Genomic DNA, 16,437 nt, shown 5'->3' with positions numbered 1-16,437 from the left:
AAATGTGATCAGAAAAGCTCACTTGAGCCTTCGGCTCAGGTGAGCTAAAAATCACTCTAATGTCTATACTCATATACTTTGCAAGGGAAATATCAACTATAACATGTATTTAAAACACATTGAAATACTGTACATATATGTGTACTAAAAAAGGGCTTCATATTTTAAGCAACTTTGGTAGCATTTTAGCAACAAGTGCTCATTCATAAATACCATTAAAATTCTTTATTAAATACAATATATGCAGCATCACACATAACTTGTAATTGAATGTCTGATTTCACAATATGAATTTTGGGAAAAATTTGGCCTATCTGCTTTACATTACCCTAGTTTTGTTTCACTTAAAGTAATAACTTATTTGACATGCAAACTGACTGGAAATAAAGACTTTAATTGAATGTCCAAACCCAAGTAATAAGTCATGACAATCCCAATAAATTTTTTTTTTCATTGAACAGAACCAAAAATTCAGATTGTGTACCCTGTATCAAACCGACAAAAAAGTACTTCAGTGAATCAGTGAATCTATCCCCTGGTGAACAGTTCCAGAGCATTTACCCTTATATGTGTCCATAAACAGATGGTACATTTCATCTGTTACAGTTATACCAATATTAAAAGACTATGCAGTTGCTAGAAAGATTCTGCAAAACTTTGCAATAGGGTGGGAATGTTCAGACTGTGCCAATAGAAACATGAAAACTTATCGATTAGGACAAATTATAAAATCTGTTTTTGTTTTTTTTAACAAAAAGCCTTGCCTTTAATCATTCAAGAAAAAGATGAGGAATATTTTAAATCACTTTTTTAAAGAAAACTTTACATGATGCGACAAAAAAATCTAACTAAAACACAAAAGGATCTTGCAAATAAAATGTTGTCAAACTTGATGTGTGTAAAAATGACAATTTCTAATAACTGAACAAAAAGCACACTTAATGAAGCAACAATACAAGTTGTGCTGTCTTGGAAAATTCTTCAAAAGTGCAGACAGATGTACGGAATAATGTGAACAGTGCAGAATTAACAAGGGACACGGGAACCAGAAAAAGAACACCAGCACGAACAGATCAGCTGATCCAGGTCACAAAATCAGAAATAATCCGATAAATCTCACTAGTTCCAAATTCCTCACCAGAATTTTACACAACAGATCACAGTATATAACTATAGCTTTGCAAATACCTTTGTTTGATGTCTTTTTAGGTCCCCCTATGTTATCATTTCTGTGAAGGTAATTATATACAAGTATACGCTTCAAATTGGATGACAAATTACAAAACACTCAAAAACGGACAGGTGAAATGCATACTGATTTTACGAGACAGTTATCAAACTTGTTAAGTAATCCAGAACGGCTCTGGTCAGCTGTGAACACGTACAGATTTAATTTCTTATTAATACGCACTCAGAATAAAAAGTTACGGTCTGTAACCAGGTCAATTAATAAGCTGACCTCAAATGATTTAGACAGTGAACAGTTAGTATACGATTTCTTCTATTGGAGTGTGTTTGTCTTTCAGTGTAACATTTATAATTTACAAGTACACTAGGGTTTCTCTATAAATATAAGTCACTCAGGGTTTTGGTTCAAGTAAATATATCAAGTGTTCACTAACATGTGTTCTTAATCTACATGGTCTTGAGGAAGGCTTTTACAACATGAGGTAAAGCCCCATTATTATTGGTAATATCATGTCAGAGGGAAAACTAAGAATGTCAAACTTCCTCTAATAACAGCTAGAATTCTATCTAATGAAAAACACCAAACTGGGCTATCAGTACACCTATGGGATTCTTTGAGAGTTCAGTGTTTGTCAACTATGCTCAACAGTTTTCATTCATCTGAAGACTTAGTGGTCAAGACACATCTCTTAGCAAGTAATGGTCAATTTCAAACTGGAAAAATTATGAAAGGAATTGATTTGTAAGATTTAGGATGTGGAAAAGTTTGTTTTACATTTGTTTCCAGACTTTACTGAAATGCAAAGAGTGCAACTTTTCACAATACATCTGATGTATGCATCTTTACACTGCTTTTCCATGCTATAACTTTTCTTTATTGTTAATTTGCTCAAGGTCCCTTCCACTGTTTAAAGGTGGAAGGCTGCACATCTCTGTATAAATTGGTACTTATAACATGTTTATTAAGTGATCAGTGAGGGATCTTTTTCATGCCTACTGCAGGACCTCGGTTTACAGGAATCACCTCAGAAGATCTGTACTTTAATGATTAAGTTACTACACCATATTCTTCAGAAAACACAAAACACTCCTCATCAAGAAACACCCACTTATTGAAATCAATGTAGCTAGGACCGAATGTCTTCTGGCATCATCTGTAATAGTGCATTCAAATTGATCCAGGGCTATTTATACACAGAAGAATTCCTGTAATACACAAGATTGATTCGGTAATGTCTACAAAATGTACCGACCACACTGGAAAATTAATCAAAAACAATATTTTTAGGAGGGGGTGGGGATTGATTTTGTTACAAAACTTAATGCATGCATATACAGACTTTCCTGAAAAGAGAATTTCTAGAAGTCTTTTTCACAATATTAACTTTTCAGTTCATGGTTGGCAGATTTTTCAATGATCCTTGATGTGCTTATCATAGCCATTTTTACAAACCCCAGCTATTATGTATGATCCTCTCCCATTCTGACTGTAGTTGAATGAAAATATTTTGTAGCTAAAGTGACCAATGTTGAAAGGGCTCTTAGTCAAGAAATATTCTGCAAATAACCTTTCAATAACCATTGATTCACAATTTATGTAACATGATGGATTATCACTGAATGCAACTGCATCAAAACCAATAATTTGACTGGTTTATTACACTAGGAGTTCATTCAAGATTATAAAACTGATTTAGATGTGACCACACAGCCAAGGCTTAAGGCAGATTGGGACCTAAGATGATGCTCTATAGCTAGGACTTTTTTTGGAAATTAGAAGAAAAAAATGTCTTATAGCACAGAATGAAACATATCTAAATCAGTAGACAAGTCCCGTACTTATAGAACCTCTCATTAGTGACCAATGGAAATTCTATATGGACTGCTTCAGGTTAATTCTGGGAAAGTTTAAGTTGGGCAATGTTGCTGACTTCCACGTCTCAAAATCTTACATGATCTTTTTAGCTGTTAAACCTTTATTTGAATGCAAGAGTTCTTCTGTGCAAAATTGAATTTAAAGTTATATTTATAATGTGAAGTAGGTATACCAATAATTAGAAAATATTGATCAGTTGCTGAATTTTGTAGCTTTAAGTTTCAGCAACCGGTGTTGAATTCTGCAAAGTCACTTAGCATGCTTTGTGAGAGACTTTTCTCTGCTTTGTGGGGACTTATTTCATATTAATAAATGTTTTTCACTCTACTTAAAATTGCAACAATTTTTCATAACAGATATAAAACTGAATTTCTTCCTAAGGGTTAATTTAGCCAAAACTATACAAAGACAATAAGATACAAATTACAAAATCTTCCTACATCTCTAAGAGTTCTAAGTTATCTACACAATGTAGTCAATTTTAAAACCCCCAGAATCTACTTGATTAGGTGTAAATTCTTGTTAATAAACAAAACCTTCCTAAACTTTTCAGACACAACATCACCTTTGTCCTATCACCCATAACTAGTTAAAGAATTCCCTTTCTATCTTGCCAATCTTTTCAAAAAAAAGGCAAGTTTCATTTTTGTTCTTTTGAATGAGACAGACAGGGATCCGTAGGTGTGTGTGTGCTTGACTTGTTTAAATAGCATGTGCCTCTACAGAGTTGTGATAACTGATCAAAGCTATTTTAATGGATTATCAAACATATTTGTGTTAGAGTACCTTCAACAGACCATCATAGAGGAACAATAAATCACTTCAAATGAGAGCCAAGCAAAAGAGAAAGCTGGGTACCGAAAGCCTCGTTACTTATTCCACCTGAAGAATTAAATATATCTACCTGAACCATGGCTAACCTTTCTGTGTACTTAACTTTCTCAAGTTAAATATTTTACAGGTACATTTAACAGCTAAGAAAACCAACCGCATGATATGTTTGTTATTTACAGCTGCTATTTTGAAGAGGTGCAATTCACATGTACTCTTTAGATGCACTCTGGTAGATAAAAAACCAAACAAACAGAAACTACGTTACATATTTTCAAGTAAATAATCCAATCTTCAGAGCTTTGGTGATTTTCACCTCACAAAAGATCTGGCATTGCTTTATTCAGTGACAAACACTTCAAGAATGTCAATATTACAAAGATAGCCTGGTCAAAGAAATCCTTCAATATCAAATGATCCTAGGTCACCAGTAGAAAGATAACAGGATATTGATCTAATAAAATATCAAAATATTTCACACCATGCCCAGGCCTCAGAGCTCACCTGAACTGGTTCTCGAATCATAATTATCATTGTTAAAAATCAACATTTGATCAACACCATGTCAAGGCAGCATAGCTAACAATGTACAGTCACCATAAAAATACAAAAGAGCTCCAGAACACACCTAAGATACAAAAACACCTCACAAGAAAGGTACAAAGGCATCTCATAGCAGACCTGTACAAAAGCATCCCATAGCAGACCTGTATAACAGCAAAACACCTCACAAGAAATGTACAAAGGCATCTCATAGCAGACCTGTACAAAAGCATCCCATAGCAGACCTGTACAAAAGCACCCCATAGTCAAAACAAACCTGTACAAAAGCACTTCATGGCAGACCTGTACAAAAGCATCCCATAGCAGACCTGTACAAAAGCAAAACACCTCACAAGAAATGTACAAAGGCATCTCATAGCAGACCTGTACAAAAGCACCCCATAGCAGACCTGTACAAAAGCACCCCATAGCAGACCTGTACAAAGGCATCTCATAGCAGACCTGTACAAAAGCATCCCATAGCAGACCTGTACAAAAGCAAAACACCTCACAAGAAATGTACAAAGGCATCTCATAGCAGACCTGTACAAAGGCATCTCATAGCAGACCTGTACAAAAGCACCCCATAGAAAGCACCCCATAGCAGACCTGTACAAAAGCATCCAATAGCAGACCTGTACAAAAGCACTTCATAGCAGACCTGTACAAAAGCACTTCATAGCAGACCTGTACAAAAGCACCCCATAGCAGACCTGTACAAAATCACCTCATAGCAGAACTGTACAAAGGCATCTCATAGCAGACCTGTACAAAATCACCTCATAGCAGACCTGTACAAAGGCATCTCATAGCAGACCTGTACAAAAGCACCCCATAGAAAGCACCCCATAGCAGACCTGTACAAAAGCATCCCATAGCAGACCTGTACAAAAGCACTTCATAGCAGACCTGTACAAAAGCACCCCATAGCAGACCTGTACAAAAGCACCCCATAGCAGACCTGTACAAAAGCACTTCATAGCAGACCTGTACAAAAGCATCCCATAGCAGACCTGTACAAAAGCACCTCATAGCAGACCTGTACAAAAGCACCTCATAGCAGAACTGTACAAAAGCACCCCATAGCAGACCTGTACAAAAGCACTTCATAGCAGACCTGTACAAAAGCACCCTATAGAAGACCTGTACAAAAGCAAAGCACCTAAAAACAGAACTATACTAAAGCACTGTTTAAGAAGCACACCTCTGCAAAGCAACTCACAACAAAACCCTCACAAAAGCATTGACTCAGGATCAGATCTTCAAAGATAGTGATACTGATCAAGCAAAGTCAGCATCACATCCAATGGACATGTGTTTAAATTTTACTTTCCACTCATACCTGACTAGCTGACAAAAACAACAATTGAACATACAGGTTTGAATGCTGATTGAATTGCTTGTCATTGACACAGTGGTATCCAGTGACAAGATGTGGGACTTCACTGGTGTTCTGTGTACTCTGTACTGGGGACACTTTCTCCTGGAATTATTCATTTAAATATAGTTTGTACTATCACCTGTAGTTACGCATGGGAAACCAGAAACTGTTCACAAAATTTAATATGATAATTTGCAATGCAAATTGACCTATTTGTAGTCTGGTGTACAAATATTCTGTAGATTTCTTAGGTCATTTGATTTTACATGAATCTCTAACATCCTGCTCTGGAGGTCGAAAAATTCAAAGAGTTTTCTTGTCATCCAGCTCCAGATCTTAGATTTATTTTTGTAGTATTATAAAATATAGTAACATTGAATTATTTAAAATTGAAAAACAAGAAATAACCCTTGGAATCTTACAATATCCATATCCTGTACAATTTCAAGAAAATGCATGGTGAAGTCTTGAATATTCAGGGTTCCCAGTGCTTTCAAAATATTAAAAAATACTGTCATACCTTTTCCTAACTGGACATCAACAAAACATAAGGGAAATATAATATGACTTATGTCATTTCTTCTTCAGCAATTTTTTTCACTTTCAAGTCTCAACTGCATAGCTTTTAGTTTAAGGTTCAAATTTATATACACAGAATATAGATACACATTCTTAATGACATACAAGATCATAAAAACTTTGAACAACAGTAGCAACTCAACTGGGAAACTGTCTCACTGTAATGAAAACATTAAAAATTGTGTAATATAATAATGGTTGTAATGATAGCAATATGTGGTGGAAGCCTACCCCTCCCCAGCACCCTGCTGATCTGTAGGGGCTCAACACAGCCAGATATCGTAGATTACAGGCTTCTCTCACCTAGCATACACTGCCTCTAATGTAACCAAACTATTGTTTTTATTTCAAAACAATATAGGTTACAAATTCTACACTACTACAGCACTGATCCCAGTTCTGGAGATAGGGAAATTAAGGGAATGACCCAATAGGCATGGTAGAATGATTCAATTCCACATGTCTGGGGGGAAAAATCTGAATTGACATTGTATGTAGGAAATATCACAGCTTTCTTTATCTTGATAAAAATGGCTGTCAAATAATAAGTTCAGAGCATTCAACCTTAATTTCAAACCAACAGAAACTCAACCCAACAAAGGTCAATGACTTTTATACCAATAACAGAATTTTAAGGGAGAGAAACACAATTACAAACAATAGAGATCGGTGGGACATTTTTAAAGCAATTGACTTATGTGCTACTATTGAAGTAAGGTTGGTGAAGTTTTAGTATAAGGGGAAGGAGTGCGGAAATTGAAAATGTCCTGGTAAAATTTTTAACAAATGGCCACTATTAAATCAAAACTAAATAAGACAGTCATAAACTTTAAGATAGAGGAAAGATCATAAACAACTTTTCACATGAAAATTAAATGAATTATTCATAATTCTAAAATTAAAGTTAAAAATGAATAAAAGGAAAAATTATGAATTTATACAAGACATATTAATAAGTTCATCCCCTCCCCTCCCCCCTTCCCACCTTTATCTTTCAGATCCATTTGATCACAATCACACATTAATAATGTGTTTCAGTGTCTTTCTTAATTAAATTTAAATGAAGAACTCAATTACATGGGAAGAGATAACTTGTTATAATTCTGTTTTTTTTTTTTAATTGAGAGTAGATATATCTATGATCAGGTTGGATATCAGACTCTATTTTATCATTAATATCAAACGACAAAGCATTTAAAATGTTCAATATCACTTAAAGGACTGGACAAAGAAAAACACCAAATATCTATGTACATGCATTCAATCAATTTCAAAACATTATGGAGAATTTATCATAAAGAGTGTGGCACAATTAGCCTGGTATTGGAAGAAAAGAAAATCACAAATCCTTAGCTACCCGTTACAAAGGATTCAGTGATCAGTTTGCTTATCGTGTAGAGTGATTTTAAAGCCTGTAAATAGCGGATTGGGTGCTTGCCAGATTGATCAAATTTAAAGGTCCAAATAAAAAGCTGGTCCTAAACAAACATTCAGAAGTCAAACAACACCATTATGTTAGTAGCCAACTAAGATGAGGGATAAGACCATTCTATTGTCAGGATGTGCAAAAAACTCGCTTGCTCAAATGAAGTCATTTGATGCAGGTGCAATTCACAATTTCAACATTTAATAATATTGCTCAATCATTTTTGTTCCATTTAAACTCTACCCTAAAACTCTATCTCATTCAAAGTCTGAATAGGAAGAAATAGAATGCAAGGTTTAAATCAAGGTTAAAGAGAAGAAACTTTGCAGTCTAACGCAAAGAATATTAATTTTCGTTGACAAAATCTCGGATATCAGAGGATGATTCAGTTTTCGTTTTTCGGGGCTTGTTGTGAAGACAGAATTTCATATATATACCCTTATTATCACATACACTGGTTAAAGAATGTGTTACTAAGGCAGAATTACATACCACATATGCAACATTTGTTACAAAATTTGTTGCACTTAAATACCGATTAAATGGAGTGTAAACATGGTAAAACCTCATGAGATGGCTCATTCAGTCAGATTTGTAATGACAGCAGAGGGTATTGAAGAAGATGGTCCTGGTAGAACAAATCCATTTATAGGAGTACCAGGGATATTGAGCCAACCCAAGGATGTTATTTAATGTCACTGTGATCTTCCTATAATCACACCTATACCTGATATAAAGGTTGACTCATGGCTATCATTCATATTTCTCCTCTCTATGATTTATTTTCATTTTCAATCAGTTGGCTGACTACTGACTAACCATGCTAACTATAATCCATGGAAGAATACACAAATTTTTAAAACGTATTTTGTGTATGAAGAAATAACACACCCCCCCCCCCCCCATTAATTCCATATACATAAATGGCACCATATTTATATCAAATTTTTACCCTTTTTGAGATGAATCTCGTATGAATTTGAAATATAATAAAAACTGTAATTTTTAAAAATTAATTTTCAACATTGTTCAAGACTACAAACAATGCGCATTAAAAAAAAATATCACAACAAACAAACAGGGAGGTTGTACATATTTCTCCACTTTGTGCCTGAAGCTAGCAAAACTAATGAGCTCCTATAAACTACAGAGATTCATATTATAACAAGCATCTTCAATTTTTAAAAAAATTTTTTTAGTTATTTTCAAGGTATAGAAAATTATTCTGAAATTCCAATCTTTAATTCATTTTTTTTATTCTGAATAATGATACATGTATTAACTTATCAAATTTAAAGTAAACAATTATAATTTACTAATTAATATTTTACCTAAGAAATTATTTTAATAATATGTATACCGGTATAGAATTTTCTTACTCAAATAAACTTTTTTTTTTTTATGAAGCAATCTCATCAAATTCAGTCCTAGAAATAACCCTGAATTTATTATCATTTAAAATTTTTTTATCAGCATATGGTGCTTGATTTTTCAATATATAATCAATTTAGTTCTTGGTGTGTTTTATGAAAACAACTATAGACTATAGACTTTCAGGGATTTATCTAGCTATTTTGTTTTACTACCGTTTTATATGTAAAGGGGAAAAATGAGAGCCGCAGGCTCGATCTGAGCGCCGGAGGCGCGAGTATTTTTTTTTAAATACTGTAGACGTACTTTTTTCCACGGGGTCATGATTCCGCGGAATATCAATTTCTGTTTAATCCGCGGATAGAAAATTACGCGGATTTTCTAGAATGTCTCTATATGCCTTACATTTATATTAAGTACGCTTGGACAAATTTCCGCGGAAAATTTGTGACTGCGTACATAGCGTAAATTAATACCACGCGGAAAAAAGTACTTCTACAGTAAATGGAGCAGAATCCTGCATTCTTAGAGCTTCTGAGGGTCATTTGTAGACCTTTACAAAGACCACAAAAACTTCACTTTTTAGGCAAAATACTAAATAACACACACAAAAAAAATTTAATCAGGTCAGGACTTCATTTAATTTTTTCTCTAAATATCTATCACAAATCAATTCTGTTTTTCATGTTTCACTACTAACATTGTTTTTGTTGTTACTCCATTCTTCCGATTCATAGTGATATAAGCTCCATCTTACTCATCTACACTTTTCTTTTTAACTCTGCAATCGCACGCGTATCTTTCGACATCATGGACTTGGCACATATCAAATAAAAGCTTGAATAATATATTCTATCTTTTAAAAGCGTTTGAATGACTAGGATGGTAAATTAGCTGTAAAACTTCAATCGGACAAAAACGGAAAATTTCAGAACGATGTTTTAAATATTCTCCGTTTAATCGGAGAATTTTCTATCTGAAAAAGGGGAATTTTTGCACCTTTTTCAAGAGGGGAAAGGTACCGTTTACCGGTAGTAAAAACAGCCTTGATAAATCCCTGGACATCCATAACATGTTACAAGTTCCTAATGATAAAAAATTAAATCGTGACTTAGAACATTCTTTAGTTGGATGGTCAAGTGTTTTTTTATTCAACAAATAAGAATTAAGGGAATAAGGCCAAAAAAAATAATAGTCTTGTTTCCTGCTACCAGCCTTAAAAAAATAGGGTAGGTAGGTAGGGAAATTATTTTCTTTTTTCTTTTATTTTTTTCCTGACGGCGTTTCTTAGGATATGTTCTAATACAAAATCAAATTAAACATGCCATAGGTCAATATTGCCTTTTAAAATTAAATTTATTGTCTTGATGCACAACTACAGTGGTATTTTATGAAAGTCCACATCTAAAAACATAGAATTTTATGAAATACCACTTGAATATATATTTTTTTCAGTTTTGGAATATGAAATTCCAAATATTCCTGATTTTTTCCCCCCAAACTAAAAAAAAACTTTAGGGTCGGGTGCAAAAAATAGGGTAGGTCGGGTAGCAGGAAACAAGACTATTTTTATTTTTGGCCTAATATTGGAAATGTGAAATGAATACACACTTTATTTTCAGGAAAACTGACAAATTTATGCAACTATTAAAATATGGAAACCTGATGAAGCATCTGAATACCCCCCTATAGGTTAGGGAGAACAACAAGAATTAACCTTTGGTAATGATTATAAAAAACAAACGATACAGAATAGGAATATCAAAAACAAAAATTGCAAAAAATGGAAATCCTTACATGTTGTTATACTGTGATAAAATCTGCTAGAGTTTCAAAAAGATGTTTCAAACCTGTTACTTAAAATTCACAGGGTCCGTATTAATATAACAACACTTTTTGTAAAAGATTAATATTAATCTTAATTGACATTTTTTTTTAATCTGAATGATTATAAATGTCCCCCACCACCAACACCCAATAAACTGCTTTTCAAAAAAGCATTACATTGGAAACAAAGTTCTGCAGGCTTTATGGATCAGGTCAACAGCATCAAAAAATTTCTATGTGAAACGTAGTGTACGATTGGATGTATCTTTCTGTATCAAAAATCATGACTTTGACAAGAAGTTAGGCCTTCATACAAACTTGGACATCGAAGCCAAGGGGAGGTAACTCCTACAAGTACCACAATGGCTACAAAACATTGACGATTGTATGTTTGGAGGTTTATAATATCTCTTCTACTTAGAAACAAAGTTTAGCAGTTCAATACTTGTAATGGTTTACAATAGAATCACTAGATACAGCAGCAACCTGCCTGTTTCGAAAATTGAGTTTCTCCATGTAAACAACATTCCTTCGCTTTGTCTAACTTTTGTCACCGTTATATTGACACAATTGACAACTTAGAAGGAAAACTATAGAGTTAAACCTAACCTCTCCTATAAAATACATCAATCAATCCATCTGACTCCCAACACGTCACAATAAAGACCTACATTTAATGACACCAATCCTTCTAACAACTTTTCATTCACAAATGGATACGAGTCTACGTTAGAAGATCGATACTCACAGATTTAAAGGCGTGAGTTGGATTTCACAGCCCAACTATTGTATACATAGTTCATCTACTTACCTGTATATATTATAATTTCTTGAAACCGTGTCAATCAAAATGCACTCTGTGCACACCACTGTCTCAAATCATTTCTTGACCTCCATATTGAATGTGATCACGTGATTAAATCAGGTTCATTGATTGGGCTGTGTCTGAAATCGAATTTCGCGCAAAAAAGCAAACAAAACAATATAAAGAATACAGGTATTTTATAGGAAAACAATTTAATTGATTTTCTTGAGCGATAACATGACTTGTGGGTAAACATTTAAATGAATCCTTTATAATTTCGCTGATTATTGATTTTATGTTCGACAAAATCACTGCCAAACAGGATTCTTCGAAATGACAAGATTAAATGTTTTTAGCCGAAAGATTTTTTTTTTTTAATTTTAGCAATAAAAAGACTTTACTTTGTTTTATGGAGGCAAATTTCAATTTCCTTTTGAAGAAAATAATTTTTTTTTACTAGGCCTACGCATAAGATATTAAACACATTTATATGCATGGTAGTTCAATACTAGATATAGCATATTGGGTACCTATAAACGCATTTTTGTGTACGATGATTAATACATAAGAAGGAATTTAATTAAACAGAATGTTTATGTGTCCCTGTCCCCATCCCCACCCCCGACTGATAAAATATAGATAATTGCAACATATTACAAAACAAAAGTTTGCTTGCAGTAAAAAAATCAATTTATTTTCTCCAAACTCATTTTAACGAATCAGCCATTCCTAATGCTGTATACAGAGCACTATAATGTAATGGATACATTCAATATTTATTGTTAAAACAGGTGATATGCTATATTAAATTATGTAACTGCAAGACGTCCTTATTTATTTTTTTTTTTTTTACATAAATGGTCATCTGAAAAATTGCAAAAGATGTAAGTGAAAAAAAAATCAGTAACCACGGGATTTTCACGCGGATAGGGAGGTACGTATGTGCATGGCATTTATATTTTAAACTGAAAAAAAATTGACAGGCACGTACCAACCGTGGGGCACTTTTTCCTTTGACTTTAATTTTTACTCTTGAAAATGTACATTGAAAGGCTGGTTGCCTCCATCCCTTTTTGATGCAGTATGGTCAAATAAGGGTAAATGTAATCATGTATGAAAAAAGTTGTACTGAAAGAAGCCCCCCCCCCTCCCCCGAAATAATAGGATTTTTCGAACAATTGGGGTTTTAAAATTCAGCCATGAAATGCGTTTAACCTGAGTGATCTTTCTTTGGTCATGATGTTATAATTATGTGTTTATATGCAAAAATAATTTCATCAAACAGACGTAAAATGTTATTAAACAGATTAAATGTATTTTCAAAATCAATGGTCATAGGCGTTGGAAGCAAAATGAAAGGAGGGGGGGGGGCATGTTTATGCCCTGCTAAAATACTTGTATTTATTTTTTTATTCTTAAAGGGACATAAACACTGTTTCAGAAAAATAAGATTCAAATTTTTTCCCCATTTTTTTTTATATGTTAACAAATATTTTACTTAGGTATTTCTAATGATCATCAAAATTTTGATTTTCAGTTGTTGCGCAAACCACGGCCAAAATGTACGATCCTCTCCCATTCTGGAGAGAGCTTTATGCGGACTCCGGACCGTGGCTTGAGACGATGGTTGTTGAGATACAAGACAGATTTAGAACTCTAAACCTTCGTTATGTATAACCAGGGCTCGTGCCATGTTTTTGTCTACATAGGTTAAATACACTAACATATGTTCGTTCAAAGCATATTTTTTTAATAAAGAAGTTAATTTTAAATACGATTAGACATTTTCTAGTGATTTGCTGAATCTCGTTTTGTTATAAATATATTTTCTATATGTAAACAAAAAGACACGAGCCTTGTTTACATTATGATAAATTTTAAGTTCTGTATCCACTTTGTAAATCAACAAATGATGTTCATTGTTTTACTGATCATTAGAATTGCCTTAGGAATTGTAAACATTAAAATTGGTTTTAAGAAAATCACCATTTTGATTGAATTCATGGACTAGAAATCTCTAATGGTTAAACTTTTGCAATGAATACCCCCCCCTTTTTTTTTAGATTACTACCAGTGGTAATATGATGCTGAGCCAATCTCTCAGTTTATAATGAACGTTCAGGCGTCCAGATTGTTGGTATTTTTATCCTGTCTTGTCCTGTCTAGTCCTTGAAATATGATGGCGAAATTGCCAACAGCTATATACTTTTCTATTTGTCATGGAACTTTGAACTGTTCGTAATTTTATATACTAAAAAGTCGTATGCAGAAGCCTTTGTCTCAGGTTTAATTTAAATAACCGAAACATTAAAGTAATTACTACCATAATAAAGTATTTCATACATGTGTTTGAATGAATGAACATTTGTGATATTTTTGTGATATTGTGGATAATTTCTTAATATAATACATATAATGGTTATATATACTGTTATATTTTGCATATGCTATACATCAAAATGAAATTGAGTTGTACGGTGAAAAAGTGCAGATAACAAACAGGAATTAAACAGAAAAGTTAATAAAAATCGGTAACAGAGCACACGTGGTGTTCCAAAAAAGGTGGGATCAGTGCCTTGGAGAAGAGAGCTTCCCCTAACGGCCGGTAATACCCGCCATGCTTAAAAGTCCATTCACAAAATACGAATGAAATGAGGAGCAGGACAAACACGGGTCTAATACATAAGAGGTGGGATCAGGTGCCATGGAAGAATGAGCATCTCCTGCCAACTGGTCACACCCGCCGTGTGTTCCCTGTCATAATCAGGAAATAACGGGAAAAGTTTGTAAATTCTATTACTCTAACAACTAGTATGAAAAACGTCAGTCAGCATTTGACTTAATGATAAATTGTAATTGCTGATGTCATAGTATCGAACACAGAACTTACTGAATGATGACTTGCTCAAAAGTCCTTTAAACAATACAAAATAGGAGCAGAGCAAACACGGGTATCCAAAACATCAGGGATGGGATCAGGTGCCATGGAGGAGGGAATATTCTCTGCCAACCGATCACACCTGCCGTGTGCTCCTTGTCATGATCGGGAAATAACGGGAAAACCCGTCGACAATTCAATATGTAAATAATGGTTCATAACAACTAGTATGAAAAATGTCAGTCATGGTATTTGCTGACAAGGCCATTGTATCGAGCATAGAACTTACGGAATGATGACTTTAAACAAGACTTGATATTCTTTTTTCATCAACTTGTTTGTCAATAAATTACCCCCTTTAGCAATTGTACTGCACATGAAGAGCATGCTCTTACGTATTGAATCAAGTAAGAAATATAAACCCCATATGCAGTTGATAAGGGCATATTTCTGCATAAGTAATGGAAGTTGACGATTGAAATGTTAAAGTTATCACGTTTATGATAGAGCGTGGTTATTAGATAACCGTCTTTTTCTAACAAAAATTAAGAATATGAAACAGAAGTCAGACTCGGTGGTACCTTTTATTTCAAGCTCACTTGGGATATATCGTATTGACACATGAATGGAAATACACTGTAAGTATTGTTTATTGACAGTGCGTCTTCAGTAAATCTAAATGTCGAATTGTTCCTGTCCGCCGCCTGATTTCACTCATGGCCATGCAGCAGAGTTTAGTTGTACTTTTTCATCTCATTTGCTGCCTGAGAAAATCATTCGGTTTGGTATAATGTCTGGATATTCTAACACCCAACTCAGGTGTGGTGTTTCCGTGTCAGGAGATCTGCTACCTGGTCTTGAACCGTCATAATTCCAGTTCACCAGTTGAAATATATCCTAAATTAAGTCCCTTGAAGTCGTTTCCATAGCATACGTGGTTCTTACGAGGTAGGGTTGCTAGCTCTACTTTCAACCCTCCTCCTTTCAGATTCTCATCTGGGTTTGGGATCAGCAATGGCGGAGTTGATTCTTCATTTTAGCATCATACAAATGACTTCCTGAAATACAAAGATAACTAACAGTAATCAAGCTAAAATCCATTAAAGCAACACAAATCAAGGGAAACTAAAACACGGACCTCTAAACATAAGAGTAGGGACCAGTGCGATCGAGAAGTGAGGTTTTATTTGTCATTTTATTTTATTTGTAATAAGGAAAAAAAATTGCATGAAATCTTTCAAATTTTGTAGTAAGCAATCAAATGCCTTAAACTTTATTATTTTAAAAGGAATACCCCCTCCCCCTTCAAATGATGTAAACTTCCGGTGCTTTGGTACTCTTTTTCCATTATCCAGCATGAAGTAGATTTAGAGTTGTCTTTCTTTGTCTATTTTCTACAGCTTCAAGCAGGTCGGCTGAGTTAATACCTTGTCCCAAGGAGTGAGTTCGTCTCCTAGTCTCCAAAAACTACTCAGACATTGTTAATGAGGAACATCAGCATATACCAGGGGTATATATTATTGACCTGTATATATTTTGCAGTTAGGAATTTTATTTCCTTGAAATCATTATCAATCTAATGATTAATCAATTTTTGTAAACGAATCTTTAGATTGATTTCAATGAAATTTGAATTCGTGGAATTTAAAATTAAATATAACATATACTGATATAGTCTACATTAAGAGAAGTTTTGATGCTTTTTTCTAACAGGACAGAGATTTTACGCCAA

The 16,437-nt window shown here is 33.9% G+C and overlaps 1 protein-coding gene across 1 annotated transcript in view; it reads right to left on the bottom strand.

Moving 5' to 3' along the window:
- The window catches only part of LOC134276012 (protein pygopus-like), a 35,773-nt gene extending 23,843 nt beyond the window's left edge, over nt 1-11,930 (bottom strand). The window contains exon 1 of the mRNA XM_062758285.1: nt 11,834-11,930. The gene's annotated coding sequence lies outside the window, so the exon portion shown is untranslated. The remainder of the gene's footprint in view (nt 1-11,833) is intronic.
- Nucleotides 11,931-16,437: the final 4,507 nt, after the last annotated feature.

Source organism: Saccostrea cucullata, unplaced genomic scaffold (genome assembly GCF_032062105.1).
Source record: "Saccostrea cucullata isolate Sc308-1 unplaced genomic scaffold, CSIRO_AGI_Scuc_v1 ctg113, whole genome shotgun sequence".
NCBI lineage: Eukaryota > Metazoa > Mollusca > Bivalvia > Ostreida > Ostreidae > Saccostrea > Saccostrea cuccullata.
This window is presented reverse-complemented; position numbering and strand designations above follow the sequence as displayed.